Here is a 19,610-nt window from a genome sequence, read left to right as displayed (position 1 = left end):
ACTGCCGGAGGATCTTCCGTCACGCCCGCCATGGATGTGCTTGAGTATTCCCACAGACGGCGCCAATTGTGGGGAAGTGGTTTGGAAATACTCTTCCGATCCCGGGGGACGCTCGTGATCCTCAGATAGCCACCTGAAAAGGAATGAACACTCCGGTCGGGGGTGCCGGAATTAGCACTCCGACGGACAAGTCAGTGTACACTCTCTTGATTGCTTGTATCTTAAGTGTAATATGCTAGTTCTCACATACCTTTCTTTGATGGGTGATTCCGTATTTATAGTATTCTCTTTGGGCCTTTGAGCTAGGCCTATCCTTGATCCGTTACATGTACATCTACTCGGCCTCTGTTCTACTGGCTGGAGTACTGGTTATTTTATTCGGCTCTCCGATTGACTAGGGTACGTGCCGAATAGAGGTTACGTTCCGGACCGGACATGCTCATTCGTCCCTATGGATTTGATGAAATTCGACTCCCATACCAACCAATCCATTCCAAGAATTATGTCAAAGTCCCGCATATCTAAAATAGTCAGGTCTACAAATAATCTCCTGTCATCTATACTAACCACATGAGATTTGAAAATTATGTCAGCAACCATAACACCTCCTATTGGGGTTTCAACACATAAGTCAATCTCTCTAGAGACACATTTTCATCCATGTTTCTTTACAAATCCCACAGACATAAAGGAATTTGTAGCTTCAGAATCAAATAACACATGTGCATAAACAGAAGACACTAAAATAGTACCTGACACCACCGTGTTGGAAGTCTGAACATCTTGTTGTGTGAGTGTGTACACTCGACCGTGAGTCTTTGGCTTATGACCTCCATTTTTCTTTTGATTTCCTGAAGACGCTCTGTCTATTGAAGTTTCTTTATTTGTCCATGCTTTCTGTTCAGTCTCACGCCCCTTCTAGTTAGGGCAATCAGCTATTCTGTGCCCCTGTTGCCCGCAAGAGAAACAAGCCCCAGTATTCCAATGGTACTCACTATCCTGATGGAATCCATTACATCTAGTGCACTATACCCGATCGTTCTGTTTGTCAACACTACCACCCTTAGTTCGACTTCCCCAACTCCCAACTGAAGAAGTGTTTTGTCTCTTAGCATTGCTTTTCGAACTGTTGCTAGTTTGAAAGTTGGTAGAACTAGATCTCTTCTTATAATTCTCTTCTTTCTCTTCTTGGGCTCTAGTGAGGCCACTCTCAACCAACAATGCCTTATTCAACACTGCTCCAAAAGTAGGTAACTCGAAAGGAACCACCTGTTGCATAATGTTCATTCTTAGCCCACCTTCGAACTTTCGTGCTCTGCTATCCTCGTCTGCTTCAAATGTTGATGCAAATTTAGACAACTTTGTAAACTCGGCTTCATATTCTGCAACCGTCTTATTCCCTTGCTCCAACTTTGAAAATTTCCTCTGTTTTTGTAGACGAACGCTCCTAGGGAAGTATTTCTCATTAAATGCATTCTTAAACCTTTCCCATGTATAGGGGTTCGCATCATGCTCGTGTATGCGCTTCTCTATCTGCCACCAATCGTTAGCTATCCCTTGTAGCATAAACGTAGCATAGGTCACCTTCTAATCATCCGTACACTCAAAAATGGGAAATAACTTTTCCATTTCTGTCAACCATTTTTCAGCCTCCAAAAGGGTCTATGGCTCTGTCAAATGCCAAAGCTATCTTCTTAAACTTAGTAATGTTACAACGTGGCCTCGGTTGTGGCCCAACACCTGGCTGCATCCGTTGTTGTTGCTCCATAAGTCTAGTCAAGTTATTCCCTATGGTGGTTTGTTGTTGCACCACCCCGGCCAAAGTCTGAAGCACTTGAACCATTCCAATTGGATTGGGGATTTCAGCTTGTTCTTGTTGTCCCAACTCTTGCCCCTGATTTCCTCCAACTGCTTGAGAACCACTACCATTATTGGTCACATTCCCTCACCGATTGTGATTACTAGTCCGTCGATTCGTTTGATCCTGGCGTGTATTCCTAGCCATATTTGCCAATGTCTCCTCATGTTCCATTGTAACCTATATACATCAATAATAAAATCTCATCTCATTCTATTCTCAAGTCCCTATAACATGTAAATAAAATTACCATTATACCAAATTATAAGCGTTCCCAATCCTACATCTACCCAATCTGACCACTATTCTGGTAGCCTTTAAAATTATATCTTGGCTCTGATACCACAAAATTGTCACGCCCCAAGCTCCGTGACAATGCCGCACACTCATTTAAGTGAGCATGTAAGGCTAAGAGTCCAACACATAACCAACAATGTAAAATACTCAAATTAAATCCTTAATTATCATAATGCTAAAATCCATAAAAAAAAAATGATATTTCTTATCATATGAAATTGTCCACCAAGTCCACTAATAAAATCCACTATCAAAACAATAATCCAAGTACTAAAATCATAGTCCTACTCTCGGCACTCCCACAAGTAAAAAAACCCCGCGCAGCTCTACTGCTCAGAATCTAAAAATAAAATAAAATAAAATAAGGGTAAGCTAGACAGCCCAGTAAATAACCAACCATCACTACTGGCTGGATCAAGTATGCAAAAAAATAAAAATAAAAATAAATAGTCGATAACCAATATATATAATTTTCTCTACAAATCAATACATCAACAATTATTTGTAAGATGGTTTCATAACTAAAAATAAACAATATACAATACATTTTAATTGAAAAGCCAACAAGATAATTCAAAGTAAATTCGTTGTTCAAATCGATGGTTCGATATTCAGATGGTTCAATGATTTGATTCACAAAACCCAAGTCTTGGTGACTATGGTCACTTAGCCCGTGACAAGGCCCAGAACCACACACAGGCCAGTGGTAAAGCCCCAAAAGAAACTAGTTTTTGTGCCAATAAATAACCCCCATTGGCTAGGGTCCAAATCATAGTCAGACTAGAGTGATGTTCAAAATTCAAACAATATACAAATTTTAAATAAAATATTTGATATTTTCAGAATAAACGTTTAGTACAATTTTCAGAATAGATCCACAAAATATTCAAATAATTTTCATAATAATATTCGATATTGTTTTATACTTGACCCATATTTTATTTTAAGAGAACATGAAGGCTATACATAAATACTTACAATTTTAAACGATTCAATAGGAATAAAAATGTACCAACAGTGATAGAGGGTTACTTACCTCAAACAGCTAAAATAATATTTCCCAAGCTAATATCAAATTACCAAGATCCACCTTAATCTCACAAACTGTCTCGATCACCTACACTTCTACAGTGGAGATCTAGAAGAGATATTGAGAAAGTGCGAATGATGGAAATATGGTGGCGGTGAGAGATGGATTTGTTTCTTCAAGGCACAAACAATGAAGATTTGGGTATCTATAAATCTGGACCATGTGAGACAGGAATGGTGGTTGATACCAGTGGAAAGTGGATGAGGTACGAATGCCTATGGATGACGAGTTATGAACGCCGGTGGATGGTAATTGAGGCACTAACGATGGAAAACCCTAGAAAGAAATAATTGTAAGAAATAAGTTTTCTTCTTTTACATAAAGGGTTATTAACCTAATTCCTTAAAATTACTAAATTACCCATACAAATTAATTTAACTACTACTTTATCCAAAAACAACTCTACATATAACTTTTGTTTTACAACGTTGTCATAACTTACAGATGGTACACACCCTTCTAGGGGTATGTATTCTAAAATGATCCGGAATGACTATTCGTTTGTAATGATGAATAGTGGTTTCATTTGTAATACATTTACATCATTTTTTAATTAACTAAGGTCTCATTTGGCAACATCACTTTTTAGCCCAAAAGTGAAAAAGTTATTAAAAAAAATCAAAAAGCTAACAAATTATACTAAAAAGTCAAAGATTTCATTTTCTCTCTACTTTTTGCCCATATTTTCGTAAAAAATCAAAAATTTATCCCAAACATACTAGTTTTTATTTTTTATTTTTTTTACATCAAGCCAAAAAGTTACTAAAAAAGCATGTTTCCAAACGAGCCCTAACGTTTGGGAATAGGCTTTTTTAGTAATTTTTTGGCTTTTTGACTAAAATATGATATAAAAAAATTAATATGTTTGAGATTACTTTTTGACTTTTTACGAAAATATATGAAAAAAGTAGAGAGAAAAGGGAATCTTTGACTCTTTGATATAGGTTGTTGGCTTTTTGATTTTTTTAGTGACTTTCTTACTTTTTGACTAAAAAACCACTTGACAAACGAGGCCTAAATGTAAGAATAAGCATTATGGTGGAATGATCATTACATTCTATTCGATTTCATTCCAATGAACAAAACAAATCATAAGGTTAGTAACCATTCAATCATTAAGTTTATGAAACTTGAAAAAATTAGAGGTTTGTGATGAACATATGAAGCAATTCTGTTAAGTTGTATGAAGGAAGATATATATATATATATATATCCAAAGCTATTAGGGCAATGATAAAATAGTTAAACTTTTAAAAAGTGCAATTCACCTGAAGAAATAGCCTGGGGATATTATTAGATAAGATCAATTTTTTATACTTCAAACAAATAATTAGGAGATGGATCAAATCATGAACCCGAGACTCATGTTAATTTCTAAAATAACATCAGGTAATTTCAGAAGATAACAAAAATTCTGGAAAATAAAGGAATCATTTAGCGACAAATGAGAGCTTACTTCTGTCAAATACCAAATGCAACTTTTTTAGATTTGAAAAAAGCAACTAAAAAAACAATTTCCAACTATACTCCTCCAATACTACTTCTGCCCAACTGAACAAAAAATGCTATCTTTCCCACTAGCACTACACTATACTCCTTCTATACTACTCCTGCCCAACTGAACAAAAACTAAACAATAGATCAAGTGAATGCTCACCCATATAGCTAAATTGTACCTGCCAAAAATAAGCTATTATACATGAAAGAAATAAAAGAGTGATATTGAGAGAATAAGAAAACTCTTGCATTCAATATGTCTGAAAGTGTAAGAAGAGACTCCATATATAGGAGCTGCTTATACAACATCATTATGAAAGCAAAACATATAATAATAGAAAGCAGCATAAAGCGAAGGCAGCCGAATATATAATAAGAATCTTATGCTCTTATGCTCTGTCATCTTATAGCTATTAATATATGATACATTAATATATAATATATACATTATTATATACATGATACATTAATATGATACATTAACAGCCCCCCTCAAACTCAAAGAGGACAAACATCAACCAACTGGAGTTTGGAGACAAGTTCAACGAAGCGGTCAGGAGAATGAGTTTTGGTGAAGATATCAACAGGTTGATCAACAGAAGAGACCGAATGAAGATGGACAGTACCACGAGTGACGTGTTGACGAATAAAATGGCAGTCAATCTCAATGTGCTTGGTGCGATCATAAAAAACATCATTGTGAGCAATTTGAAGAGCATTGTGATTGTCACAAAAGAGGTCAGTAGCACCAGAGGGGGTAACACCCATGTCAGCAAGAAGCCAACGAAGCCAGAGAAGCTCCTGAGTAGTATCAGTAAGAGCACGGTATTCGGCCTCGGTACTGGAACGAGCAGTAAGAGATTGTTTCTTGCTGCGCCAATAAATAAAAGAATCACCCAGAAAAAAGCATAACCCAGTAGTAGAGCGCCGGTCAGTAGGATCTCCAGCCCAATCAGCATCGGAGAAAGCATGAAGTTGGAGAGATGAGCGGGCGGAATAATGAAGACCATGAAACAGGGTGCCTTTGAGATACTGAAGGATATGAACCAAGGCAGCATAATGAGGGGTATGAGGAGCCGACATAAATTGGCTGACAATATGAACGGCATAGGCAATATCAGGACCAGTAACAGTAAGATAGACAAGACTGCCAACTAGCTGACGATATAGTGTAGCATCAGAGAGAAGAGTGCCATCAAGAGGTGTAAGACGACTCTAAGGTTCCAGGGGAGTAGAGGCAGTCTTGCAATCCGTAAGACCAGCACGTGTGAGAAGATCAGAGGTATACTTAGCCTGAGAGAAAAGAACCCGTAGAATCATGGAAGATTTCAAGACCCAAGAAATAGCTGAGAGGACCAAGGTCTTTCATCTCGAAATGATTGCTAAGAAACTGTTTAAGGCGAAGAATACCATCGATATCATCACCGGTGATAATCATGTCATCCACATAAAGTAAAAGCAGGGTGGTCCCTTGAGCTGTTTCCGGATAAAAAGAGCAGTATCATAAGAGCTGGAGGTGAAACCACATTCCCGAAAAGTGGAGCTGAACTTGGCAAACCAAGCGCGTGGAGCTTGTTTGAGACCATATAAAGCACGCTGAAGTTTGTAGACTTGATGAGGTGGATAAGCAGACCTAGGGGGAGGTTGCATGTAGACCTCCTCGAGAAGAACACCATTAAGAAAAGCATTTTTCACGTCCAGTTGATAAAGATCCCATTGTCGGGTGGTAGCAACAGCAATCAAGCTGCGAACAGAGGTGAGACGAGCAACAGGAGCAAAGGTCTCCTCATAATCAATACCATATTCTTGGTTGAAGCCTTTTGCAACAAGGCAGGCTTTGTAACGCTCAATAGATCCATCAGAACAAGTCTTGATTTTGTATACCCATTTGCAGCCAATGGCAGTCTTGCCAGGAGGAAGATCAACAATGTCCCAAGTATGAGTTTTGTCTAAAGCCTGTAATTCATCAGTCATAGCTTGCTGCCAAAGAGGATTAGAGCGAGCCTCACGATAGGAGGTCGGTTCATAAGTATAAAAAGTAGTAGAACCAACAATAAAGTCACGAAGACGAGTAGAAGGTTGGGTTACCCGATGTGGTCGAGCAGAGGGAGGAGGAGCTAGAGGAAGAGACTCAGCAGGAGGGGAGGATCCTAAGGGAGCAAGAACAGGACCATCAAAGTGAGCAGGGGCATGGGAAAGACCGGTAGGCAAGGCGATCCCGAGAGAGGCTGGCAGGGGCAGTGGAGTAAGCGTATCAGAAAACTCGAGAGAGGCTGGCAAGGGTGGTGGAGTAAGGTCATCAGAAAATAGATCGGTGGAAGGGTCAGTAAAAAACAGAGAAGGTGAGGGAACGGACAAACGGAAGGGAGAGAGAGAGGAAAACATTTTGTGTTCCCAAAAGACCACATGACGAGAGATACGAAGTCGTTGGGAGAGAGGATCCCAACAACGATACCCCTTATGTTCAATACCATACCCCAAGAAGCAACAAAGGTGGGAACGAGGTTCAAGTTTGGTACGTTCATGAGGTTGGAGAAGAACAAAACAGGCAGAGCCAAAGACCCTAAGGTTGGTGTAAGGGGGATCGGTGCCATGCAGACGCTCATAAGGAGTGTGATTATGAATGACAAGTGTAGGGATACAATTGATAGTGTAAGCAGCAGTGAGAGCTGCCTCTCCCCAAAAATGTTCCGGACAAGAGGAAGACAGAAGAAGAATGCGAGTAGTGTCGAGAATATGTCGATGTTTCCGTTCAGCACGTCCATTTTGTTGAGACGTGCCGGGACAGGATCGATGAGGTTGAGTACCATGACTCTGAAGGAAGGAAAAAAAGTCAAAATCTTTATATTCCATGGCATTGTCGGAACGAAAAAGCTTAATAGTTTTAGAAAATTGTGTTTTAACCATGGCAGCAAAATTGTAATAAAGTTGTTTGAGCTCAGATCGATTTTTCATAAGAAACAACCATGTAAAACGAGAAAAATCATCTATAAAAACAACAAAATAGCGGGCGCCGCCCATAGTGGGAGTAGGAGAGGGTCCCCAAATATCAGAATGGATGAGATCAAATGGTGCAAGAGAAACAGAGTCACTTTTATTAAACGACAAAGCAGGTTGTTTGACAAGTTGACAGGACACACAATCTAAAGCATCAGAACTTACAGGACCTAAATGACCACTAGAAATTAAAGATTTTAAACGACCAACAGAAAGATGGCCTAAACGACAGTGCCAAAGCTGAAAAGGAGGTAAAGGAGGAGCAGTGGTAGCAGTGGTAGGAGCTGTGATCTGAGAGGAATCCGGAACATGAAGATGGATAAGTTCGTAGAGACGTCCATGCTTACGGCCTATCCCAAGAGTTTGCCCCATCCGAGGGTCCTGCACCAAACAACCAGTATGGGAAAAGGTAACAGTTAGACCATGCTCACATAATTGACTAATGGATATAAGATTTAAAGTGAGAGCAGACATAAGATAGACATGAGATAAAGATAAGTGAGAGGTGGAAATAGAACCAACATGACTTACAGACAGAAGAGACCTATCAGCAGTATGGATAGAAGGAACAGGAGAAGTAGAAGCGAGAGGAGTAAATATAGTAGGGTCAAAGGTCATGTGATTACAACAAGCGGAGTCAAAGTACCAGGAAGTGTTACCTGCAGTGACAGACAAAGCAGTAGATGGAGGAGTACCGGAATTCTGCCAAAAATGTTGAAACATGGCTTCGACATCTGTGTGAGAGAAGACTGGAGTGGAAGGATCTATAGGGACAGAGGAAGGTAAATCCTCTGAGGCAGCAGTAGCAGTGCGTTGAGCAGGCATTGGTTTAAACGGAGTCCCAGAACGGTGAGAGTTGCTGCGGGAAAAATGCCGGGGGGAAGGACCATTGTGAGAGGCACGGGCAGGGTTGCGGAAGCAATCTTGCTGGAGATGACCAGGACCAGTCTTGTTGCAAAACTGACAAAGATGAACTGGACAATTAACCAGAAGATGAGTCGACGGAAGACTGCGGTTTTGACAGTAGTTGCAGATAGTTGTCTTCTGTGGGGAAGATGGTGAAGGAGAACTTCGAATATGGGGAGTAGCAAGAATAGAGTCCACAGGGTGCGGATGGAGAGTACCAAACCTGGTTTCCTCTGACAGTAGTTTAGAAATTGCTTGCTCAAGAGTGGGTAAAGGAGTGCGATGAAGGAGAGATGCGCAGACTGGCTCAAAACGGGGAGTGAGAGCCATGAGAAACTGAACCAAGCATTGTTGGTCACGGTAAGTAGTAAACAAGGCAGCATCCTTAGTACAATCCCATGGAGATTCAGAGAGAGCAAGCTGATCCCAAACATAATACATTTGGGAGAGGAAATCATTAATGGTTTGAGTTGTGTCTTGGCGCATACGGTGAAGATGACTCAGAAACTGATATTGGTGAACAAGGCCAGTAGTCTGATAGCGTTCTTGTAAAAATTCCCAGATGGCCTTGGCTGGAGAGGAAGCAGAGTCAAGTTGGAACCGACCAAACTGAAGGCTGATAGAAGTAATAGAAGTATTACGAAGCTAAGTGATGATCTGATAGTTTTTGCTATCCCAATCCTCCAGACGGTCGACATATTTGGCAGCGGAGTCCGTGGTGGCAGGGGATTTTGTGGTGGCTGGGATGGGTTCGCGCATCCCCAGTGATGATGCGCCAAAGTTTCTTTCCTTTGAGGAACCCAGACATAGCTTGTGCCCATAAGACATAGTTAGTTCCGTTAAGAACAACGGAAAGAGGGTGGTTAGAGGAGTCCAGGCGATCCATGAGGGAAAAGCAGTACTATCGAGGTAGAATCTGAAAAATTCGAGGTTACTAGTGAATTCAGAGGGTCGAAATCAGTGGGAAATGAGTGAACGGACCAAAAAAAAGATGACCAGAAGGCACTAAATTGGCTTGTCAAAGTTGGTCAACAATTCTGGTCAAAGATGACGTCACTGCTGCAGATGGTGATGTCACAAGCGCGGCGCACGTTAGCATAGATAGGCGTGGTGTACGATAGCAGAGGAAACAAGCGGCGCACGGAAGTAGCCAGGGCTGACATCAGTTGACGTCAGAAACATGCGGCTCACGTTAGCAGATGAGGCCGCGGCGCACAATAGCACGGGACAAGTGTTGAGGCGCGTAGAGTGCGTCTGAGAATGAGGAAGTGCGTGGCTTAAAGTTCTGGCGGCGTGTGGAGGCGAGTGGAACGTCGGATGAGGATGAATCTGGTGGCGTTGGATTCGTCGTAAGGAGACGAAGGTTCTAGTGTGGTCCAATCTGTAATTTAGATAAGGACGAGATATGCAACAATCTGCTTAAAATAAAAATGTGATGCAGCGGAGGAAGAGACTAGGCAATACACCTGTGCTCTGATACCATGAAAGAAATAAGAGAGTGATATTGAAAGAATAAGAAAACTCTTGTATTCAATATGTCTGAAAGTGTAAGAAGAGACTCCATATATAGGAGCTGCTTATACAATATCATTATGAAAGCAAAACATATAATAATAGAAAGCAGTCGAAAGCGAAGGCAACCGAATATATAATAAGAATCCTATGCTCTGTCATCCTATAGCTATTAATATATGATACATTAATATGATACATTAACAATACATACTAGCAATGCTAGGTATCATGAAAAATCTTTCATGAAAATAATCATGAAAGGTTTGTGACCCTTGGATTACATTTAGAATAAAGCATCATACACTAATCAAGGTAATCCAAGGATCATAAATCTTTCATGATCATTTTCATGATTCCTAACTTTTCTCTATACATAGAAAGAAACCCTTCAAATGAGACCTGAGAAAGAGATTACTTAGGAAGCTGTCTAGATGCTACTGCAAGGCCTTGAAGCATTTTGATGACTTCACAAGTGTCGTCAAGATAGTATTTTGCCATACTTGGTTTCTGACCAACCGTGCAGGTGAAAACTTCTTCTGCTATGGCAGGCAACGACTGGTTGGCAACCAACCTTGCAATATTCTCAAACATATCTTCATCTGAACGGTCATCGCCTATGCACAACACAAAATCTGGTAGCTTCCCACTTGTCCGCATCGTTGCAATGAGCCTTTCCACAGCTACTCCTTTGCTTACACCCTGCAATTCACAAATTGCAATGACTTATAAATCATCCACCAAACAATCAAAAAATACACACCACCCACATCATTTGCTCGACCAATTATACCCAGTCATGAAAAATCAAATTATTTCATATATCTAGACTACTCTATTTCCCCTTGTTATTTATTTATTTCTAACATTTGGAAAATCTTCGTTTGGTTTAGTTTTTGAAATTAGTTTTGAGTTGTATATTAAAAGATAAATTTTTGAAAAGAAAAAACTTGTTTGTTATGAGTTTTTAAAAGAGTTTTAAAACTAGTTTTTGACTTGTATATTTGAGAACTTGTTTGATTATGAGTTTTGAAACTAAATTTTTTCTTTAGTTTACTTTTTAAAATTTTTTTATTTTTTATTTTTGTAAAAAAAATATTTATTTATTTATATTTTTGTAACAAAATAATTTTAAATAATTTTTATTTTATTTAAAAAAATAATTTATTTATTTTTAAATATTTTTTATCCTATGTTGAAAACTTAAAAAAATATGAGCCCTTCATAAGTGTTATTGTTTTGTTTTGTTTATTTATTTATGATAAGTTGACATTATTTATGAGATATGCTTCTTGGTTAGGAAAGGAAGCTAGTAAGCAGAAAATTAATCATGCTTCTTACCTGTTGTTTCACTACAACAATTTGTTGACCTCTTCTAACAACCACAGGCTTATTAGCAAGAAAATTTTCAAGGTGATCAAGAAGCTCTGTTGCCTGCCATGAGCCAAAGTCAGGGTTAGCATCTTGATGGTGCCATACAAGAGAACTTTCCTTCTCCTCTATAAATGAGCCATTTGTAGCCTCTGTGCAGTGTTCCATTACAGGATGTGCGAATTCTTTCCAGTCAAAATTCATTGGCAAGACACAGCGATCCCATAGAGAATCCTTACTCCACCTTCATGAGATATGAAAATGAGATTACCAAGACACAGACAAGTTATAATTAATTGAATTGAACAACAAAATGTTACCTAATGAAGTAGCCATATTCTGCAGATAGACCGAGCTTTTCACATGGCGAAAACCACTTGCTTAAAGAATCCCTTCCTCTGCCGCTGACAATGAAAACAACATTCTTCGGATCACTGGATAATTCATCTAGGACTTTAATAACCTCGTCACTAGGAGATTTGTCTACACAACCCTGCGGCATCATGGTACCATCATAGTCCAATCAAATCAACCGGCAATTAGTTTTATTATAAGAAGAGACAATGCATTCCACTGCAAGCTTCCTGAAATTAGGATCCAAAGCAACAACCCTGAAGTCCAAACCAAACCAGTGCCCCAACACCTCTTCTTGTAGTTCTCACTACTAGCTCTCTCAAAGTGTTTGTCAAAACTCCTAGCCCAATAAGCAATATTATGAGAACTAATGTACTTGTAGTGCTTCTCATGGCGAATTTGTCTCTGTGCCTCTGGCATTGTGATTGCTGAATTCATGGCATGTGAAACAGAATCAATGTCCCGTGGATTGACTTTGATTGCTCCACTGAGAGAAAGTGAGCACCCAATGAATTCCGAGACAACAATCACACTGTTCCTCGGCATTTCAGACCCTTCCAGTCCCAAAGCCTTGTCCAAGACAGGGCTGCACTGCCTGCACACTGTGTACTTGTAAGGCACCAAGTTCATACCATCTCTTAAACAATTGATCAGACAACAATTAGAAACAGCGTAGTAAGCAACTTTGTCTTGTGTAGAAACTGGGCCATTAACTAACACAATCGGCTCATACCCTGGTTTACCATACTTCACATTAACCACTTTAGCAATATTATTGATCTCATCCTCAACCTCTTGGATATCCTTTCCCCGAGTCCTCGCCGGATTCAAAATTTGAACCAAAACCACTCTTCCCCTCCATCCAGGGTGCACTTCTAGGAGATGCCCTATTGCCAAGAACTTACAACTAATACCCTTAAACATATCGATGTCATCAACACCCAACATCACTATTTTATCTTGAAATTGTTTTTTTAGTCCTTGAACCTTCATGGCAGTTTCAGGAAGAGACATTATTGATACAAGACGACCCATATGAACCCCAACAGGGAGGATTTTGATGCTAACTGTTCTACCAGAGTAGTCAACCCCAATGTACTCACTTTTGAATTGGCAATGCAACCCCAACAATCTACTACAACAAGACAAAAAATGTCTTGCATGATAAAAAGTATGAAATCCAATAAAATCACAACTCAATAAAGCCTGAAGGATCTGTTTACGAACCGGCAATGTGTTATAAATTTGTAAGGCCGGGAAGGGAGTATGCAAGAAGAATGCGAGTTTAACCCTATAAAACCAATGTCTCAAGATAATAGGCAATACCATGTGAAAAATCTAGAAATCCGCTAGATATTGATTTGTGATTATGTATCAATTTAAAGCAATAAAACAATCCCAATCAAACAATCAAGACAAATCGACACAACGATTTTAACGTGGAAAAACCACAATTGGAGCACCTCCAATTGTGATAAAAAATCACGGGCAACAGCCACAAAACAATCCACTAAGAAAATATAAAGGAATTACACAGGTATACTCTCAATTAACTAGCGAATCCATGCCCGAATTAAACCAACCCCTATGTGCCTCTTCCAACCCCGTCTTCACCTCGGAATTGTCTTGACGATGAGCCACTCCAGAATTCACCAAAGCTTCAGGCTCAAATTCTTCAGAATCCACCGAAGAATAACTCTCTCTTTTGTATAGAATGAACAAACAAACCTTTGATGTATTCTTCTTAACCCATGAGTTGAATACTCAATTAAACATAAAAGAAAGCTAGTAAAATATCCCTAGATATAAACCTTAATATCCAAAAAGAAGATCTGAAGAACTAATCCAAGTTTTGGACTGAAACAAATACTTATAGAAATCTGGGACTGCGAAACTCGCTCGAGCGAAGACTCTCTCGCTTGAGCAAGGAACCAAAAACGCGTGTTTTCCATAAGTGACTTCGCTCGAGCCATGCAACCTGCGCTCGAGCGTACAATCAACTCTTTCAGGTTTTTATGTAGACGCAGCCTTCGCTCGAGCGAGAACTCCTTCGCTCGAGCGAGCAAGGGCGGGCATGCAACTTCAAATGCGATTTTTCATTTTGCTTCGAGGGCGTTGCCCCTCGACCCCGCCTAGGCGCTGCCCCAGACCCACCAAAGGGCGCTACCCCCTAGACCCCCGCGAACTGACCGGGCAGCTCGATCCCCGTCATAATCAGCGAAGTGGCAATCTTGAAAGTATTAACATCACAAACTTCTCTGCAATGCATAATTCGGGTTGGATTTGCATTTAAAAACTCATAGCCTCACTAAATAAAAAGTGCGAAAGCAAGTACAACTGAAAGGAGTTTTGTCAACCGGGATTGCCAAGAATAAAAACCTAACAATCTCCCCCTTTGGCAATGCCGTGACAAAACACACCTAACAAATAAAATCCTAATCACCCCAACCCATTACAGCCAACAAAAGCCAACTTCTTTCTCAAGGTCATGATCTGCAAAACAGTTATTAGTGCCACAATCTCCAAAACAACTATTAGTCCCACAAGAGTATATGAAAAAGCAATACACTCTTGGAGTTCGACAAACACAAGATTCAAATCCTAGTAGTGATCAGATAGCTGGACCTCTGACAAGAGAATCTAAGCACAACTAAGGAAAGTCAAACCACTAGGAATCAAGGGGTATTTGGTGACTAAAAGCGGAGGCTCCCCCTCAATCAATGAATCCTTTATTTTTTTCTTTTTTTTTTCCACATCTTTTTCTTTTCTCTCTTTTGCACATTTTTTTTTGTTTCTTTCTTTTGCACATTTTTTTTTGTTTCTTTCTTTTGCACACTCATTGGCGGCTGACACGTTCAAGAGTATGGAAACCGAACCAGAGAAGCATGGATATAATAAGGATGGTCTAGTTGGTCACTCTGAGGTAGCCTTTTCCTCATGCCTGGACTACAAAGAACAGAGGGAAAAGCCATGGAAATGCAAAAAGATGGAAGATGGTTAAGAGACTCAACATCACCCATGATATGCTAGTATAGGTCAATTCCTCTAGAAAAGTAAAAGATACAATGCCAGAAGTCCATAGATAAAAATGATCACTAAGGCAGAAGACTCCAAAATTTGCTAATCCAAGAGTGTGTACAGAACGAGACATACTAATCAAAAAACACACACTCCAAAATGAGTAATGACCAAAGAAAGCACACACATATTAACATGTAATGGACATTCTTATCAATTCCAATATGCACCAAGGTCCACTCAAAAATTTCAAGCTTGCAAAACTATACAAAGAAAATCTTTTTGGATTTTTTTTTCAATTTTTTTTTCTTATCCAAAGTAAGACAAAAAAACGAACATGCACACACATTTTTTTCTCATTAAAAAAAACACACAGAAACCCTAAAACTAAAACAAATAAACAAATTAACACGAGTCAAGTTTTCTCACCTAAACCGCTTTAGTATAAACAAAGTTGTGAGCATTGCGGTTCTTGGGTGGTGTCTTGACATTGTGGTTCCCTTCCCTTTCAATGGGAACCTGTCTTGACATGGTTTCCAACTTCCTATTTCTAGGTCTAGGCAAATACAAACTCGCTCCATGTTTGGTCTCAAGCTGATCAAAATAACGAGGCCTAATATGACCTTTAACCTCATTACTACCAATGAAGTGTCTCCTACCCCACGAGATGTTGGAATTTCTTCCATCTCTATGAGACACTCTCCCATGCAACTTATAATAATAAGGGCGAATGTGGCCATGCATACAACAATGATGACAAATAAAAACCGGGTGTACAGGGTGTACCTTCTTTTCTTTTACCTTACCAACTCTAGGAAGTTTGAGAAGTCCATCCTTATGTTGAATTTTTTGTTCTCCCTTTCCTTGAGTTCTTGTATCATGAGATGTAGATGCACTCTGTTTTTGCTCTTTGTTATCACCAAAGCCAATGCCACTCTTGTCAGAACAAATTTGTTGAGACCCAATGATATTGTCCAAAGTTTTTGATCCTCTGTTCCAAAGACTAATGGTTGCCATAGCACACTTGAGTTCTTCCTCTTTTTTGATCATTAGTTCTTCCAAAGCAACTTGAGACATCTCAAGAGTTTTAATTTTTTCTTCATATGTTGCATAGATTTGTTGTAGCTCATTCCTCTCTGTCTCACAAGTCAAGAGTTTTGCACAAAGAGCTTGTCGATCATTAGAAATCTTAAGGGCATTATTCCTAGCCTCAGAAATCTCTTTCTTTAATTTGACATTCTCTCTTTCACATGCTTTGAGTTTCGTTGTGAGTTTGTCATTCAATTTGGATAAGTTAAGAGACTCCTTATACAACTTTTCATAAGCTTGCTCAAGCTCTTCATCATCACTCTTCGAGGATTCATCATCAGTGGCATTCTCAACCGATCTCTTCGGATACTCTGTTCGTCCTTCAGTTTCGGAAGCCGCCATGAAAGCAAGGAATTGTTTATGTCCCTCTTCGCCTTGATCTTCGTTGTCACTTTCATCTTCATCAGATTCTGATTCATCATCCCAAGTGATAGCGAGGGCTTTCTTCTTCTTCAAACGAGTGGGGCATTCTGAAGCAAAGTGGCCAAATCCTTGGCATTCATAGCATTGGACTCTTTCAGAGTTTCCTTGTATCTTTCCTTTCTCCTTCTTGGCTATAGAATTAATTTTGAGTTTATCTTTGCCTTTAGATTTATGGGTATGAGTAGATTCCAAAAGATTAGAATTCTTTTTCAAAAAAGATTTTTTAAATTGTTTAACAAAAGCAGCCGTAATTTTGGAATCTATCTCACAATCCTCATCAGAATCCTCTCCAACTCTATGAGCACTACTAAAAGCAATAGCATCTTTTTGTTTCTTTTTGAAATTCCTTTGTGCCTCATAAGTTTGGAGATTTCTAACCAAGTGATCCAGTTTGAGGTTGTCAACATCTTGAGCCTCCTCAATAGCCGTAACTTTTGGTTGGAACCAATCGGGCAAAGATCTCAAAATTTTTCCCACAACTTTGGATTCTGGTATTTTTTCACCTAAATTGAAGCTGGAATTTACAATGTCACTCAACTTCGCATAAAATTCATCAAAGGTCTCACTATCTTTCATTGAAAGGTTTTCGAAACTAGATGTGAGCCTTTGAAGTTTTGAGCGTTTCACAGAAGGAGTGCCCTCATGAATAGTTTGTAAGATATCCCAAGCCTCTTTTGCGACTTCACAATTACAAATACGACTAAACTCTTCAAGTGTGACAGCGTAAAAGAGAGAATTGATAGTTTTACTATTCCAGCTACTATTTTGGTAATCAATTGTGTCCCACTTATCAATTGGTTTGGGGAAAGTTACTCCATCAACTGTAATCGTCGGTTCAGTCCACCCATACATGATAGATTGCCAAACTTTTTCATCAATAGATTTTAAAAACGATCTCATCCGAGCTTTCCAAAACGAATAATTAGATCCGTCAAGTAGGGGTGGTCGAACCATAGAATTTCCCTCACGAATTGAATCCATTATCACAAATCAAACAAGATCTCGTTCTAAAAGATTTTTTTTTTTAAAAAATAGAACGACCCGCTCTGATACCAATTGAAAAATCTAGAAATTAGCTAGATATTGATTTGTGATTATGTATCAATTTAAAACAATAAAACAATCCCAATCAAACAATCAAGATAAATCGACACAACGATTTTAGCGTGGAAAAACCACAATTGGAGCACCTCCAATTGTGATAAAAAACCTCGGGTAACAGCCACAAAACAATGCACTAATAAGATATAAAGGAATTACACAGGTATACTCTCAATTAACTAGCGAATCCACGCCCGAATTGAACCAACCCCTATGTGCCTCTTCCAACCCCGTCTTCACCTCGGAATTGTCTTGACGATGAGCTACTCCAGAATCCACCAAAGCTTCAGGCTCAAATTCTTCAGAATCCACCGAAGAATAACTCTCTCTTTTGTATAGAATGAACAAACAAACCTTTGATGTATTCTTCTTAACCCATGAGTTGAATACTCAATTAAACATCAAAGAAAACTAGTAAAATATCCCCAGATATAAACCTTAATATCCAAAAACAAGATCTGAAGAACTAATCCTAGTTTTGGACTGAAACAAATATTTATAGAAATCTGGGGCTGCGAAGCTCGTTTGAGCGAAGACTCTCTTGCTCGAGCGAGGAACCAAAAACGTGTGTTTTCCATAAGTGGCTTTGCTCGAGCCACGCAACCTGTGCTCGAGCGTACAATCAACTCTTTCAGGTTTTTATGTAGACGCAGCCTTCGCTCGAGTGAGAACACCTTCTTGAAAGTATTAACAACACAAACTTCTCTACAAAGCATAATTCGGGTTGGATTCGCATCTAAAAACTCATAGCCACACTGAAATAAAAAGTGCGAAAACAAGTACAACTGAAAGGAGTTTTGTCAACCGGGATTGCCAAGAATAAAAACCTAACACCATGAGGTGATAGTCATGAACCCAAACAAAATCCTCAACTGGGTTTATCACCTGTTTGACCCTATTGGCGAATTCCTTATTGGCTGATACATAGGCCTCCCATAGACCCAAATCGAACCGGTCACCACCATAACCACCATTGTTGCCAATCACAGGTAACATCAAGTCATGAAACAGAGGCCAAAGGTAATGCTTACAAAAACCATGATAGAACTTGTTATGAATCTCGGCCGTCAAAAACATGGGTACACACTGGAATTCATCTAGAAGCAATTGAGCCACTTGGTCCTGCTCGGCTGGCTCAATCTCAACCTTTAAACACCCAACGTAGATCACTTTCACGTGTTTTGGGAAACCATCCTTGAGCTCTGGTACCAAAGCGTCTCTATCCCAATCAAAGCACCACTTGTTCGCCGCGAGTCATAACAAGTGGCAGTTGGTGAGCTACGATGATTCTGCGTTCCTCCCTCACAACCTTTGACTCGCCATTGTTGTCTTCGTCGAAGTTTGAGTAATCGTGGAGGTTTAACAGATTCAAACTCGATCTAGACAACATAATGAGAAACAATGAATTGGGTTTTTATTACAGAGGTGTATATGCTAGGTGAATATGTGAATGCGAGTGAATTATATATGATTTTCCCAGAAAATTAATATGGAAAATTTCCCAAGAAAATTAATATAGAAACTTTCTTTTCTTTAATGGGTATCTTGATCATCACTATATTTGTACGTATATATGCGTATATATTCACACGGAGTTATTGCAGTTTGTGTGTTTTATCTCAGCAGTTTTAATACTAAGTTTGAGGCTAGACTACAGCCTGTTGGATTTGTTTGTTAGATATGTATTACCAAAAAAGGGGAATTTCTAGTATACAACCCCTTTAAAAAAGTTATATCATATGTACCCTTAGTTATACCATTTTATTTTTTAATTATGACCAATTTTTTATTTAGTTATGACATTATTTTAGTTACGACTCATGAGTTCTTTAGTTACATTTCATGTTGTGTTTAGTTATGATATTTTTTTTTTAACTTATGACTTAAAAAATTGAAGTTATGCCATTTTTTTTTTATAATTATAAGGTGCATATAGTACATATCTTTCAAAGGGTGTGCACTATAGTGTTTCTCCAAAAAAATGATCACGATAAATTGTTATTAGGAGGAGGATCCCCTTCAATCCAAATGGAGGGTGTTGTTTGAGTACGTGGGGCCCACTACGGGTCCCGTTTCGATGATATGAACCGTTCATTT

The 19,610-nt window shown here is 39.1% G+C and overlaps 1 pseudogene; it reads right to left on the bottom strand.

Annotated features, from left to right (window-relative positions):
* Positions 1 to 1,645: 1,645 nt before the first annotated feature.
* Positions 1,646 to 18,903, bottom strand: LOC114280605 (putative alpha,alpha-trehalose-phosphate synthase [UDP-forming] 11; annotated as a pseudogene).
* Between the last annotated feature and the right edge of the window lie 707 nt (positions 18,904 to 19,610).

This window comes from Camellia sinensis, chromosome 3 (genome assembly GCF_055761805.1).
Source record: "Camellia sinensis isolate YWXY chromosome 3, ASM5576180v1, whole genome shotgun sequence".
In the NCBI taxonomy this organism is placed as follows: Eukaryota; Viridiplantae; Streptophyta; class Magnoliopsida; order Ericales; family Theaceae; genus Camellia; species Camellia sinensis.
Note: the sequence above shows the minus strand (reverse complement) of the source record. Positions and strands in the feature narration are given on the sequence as shown.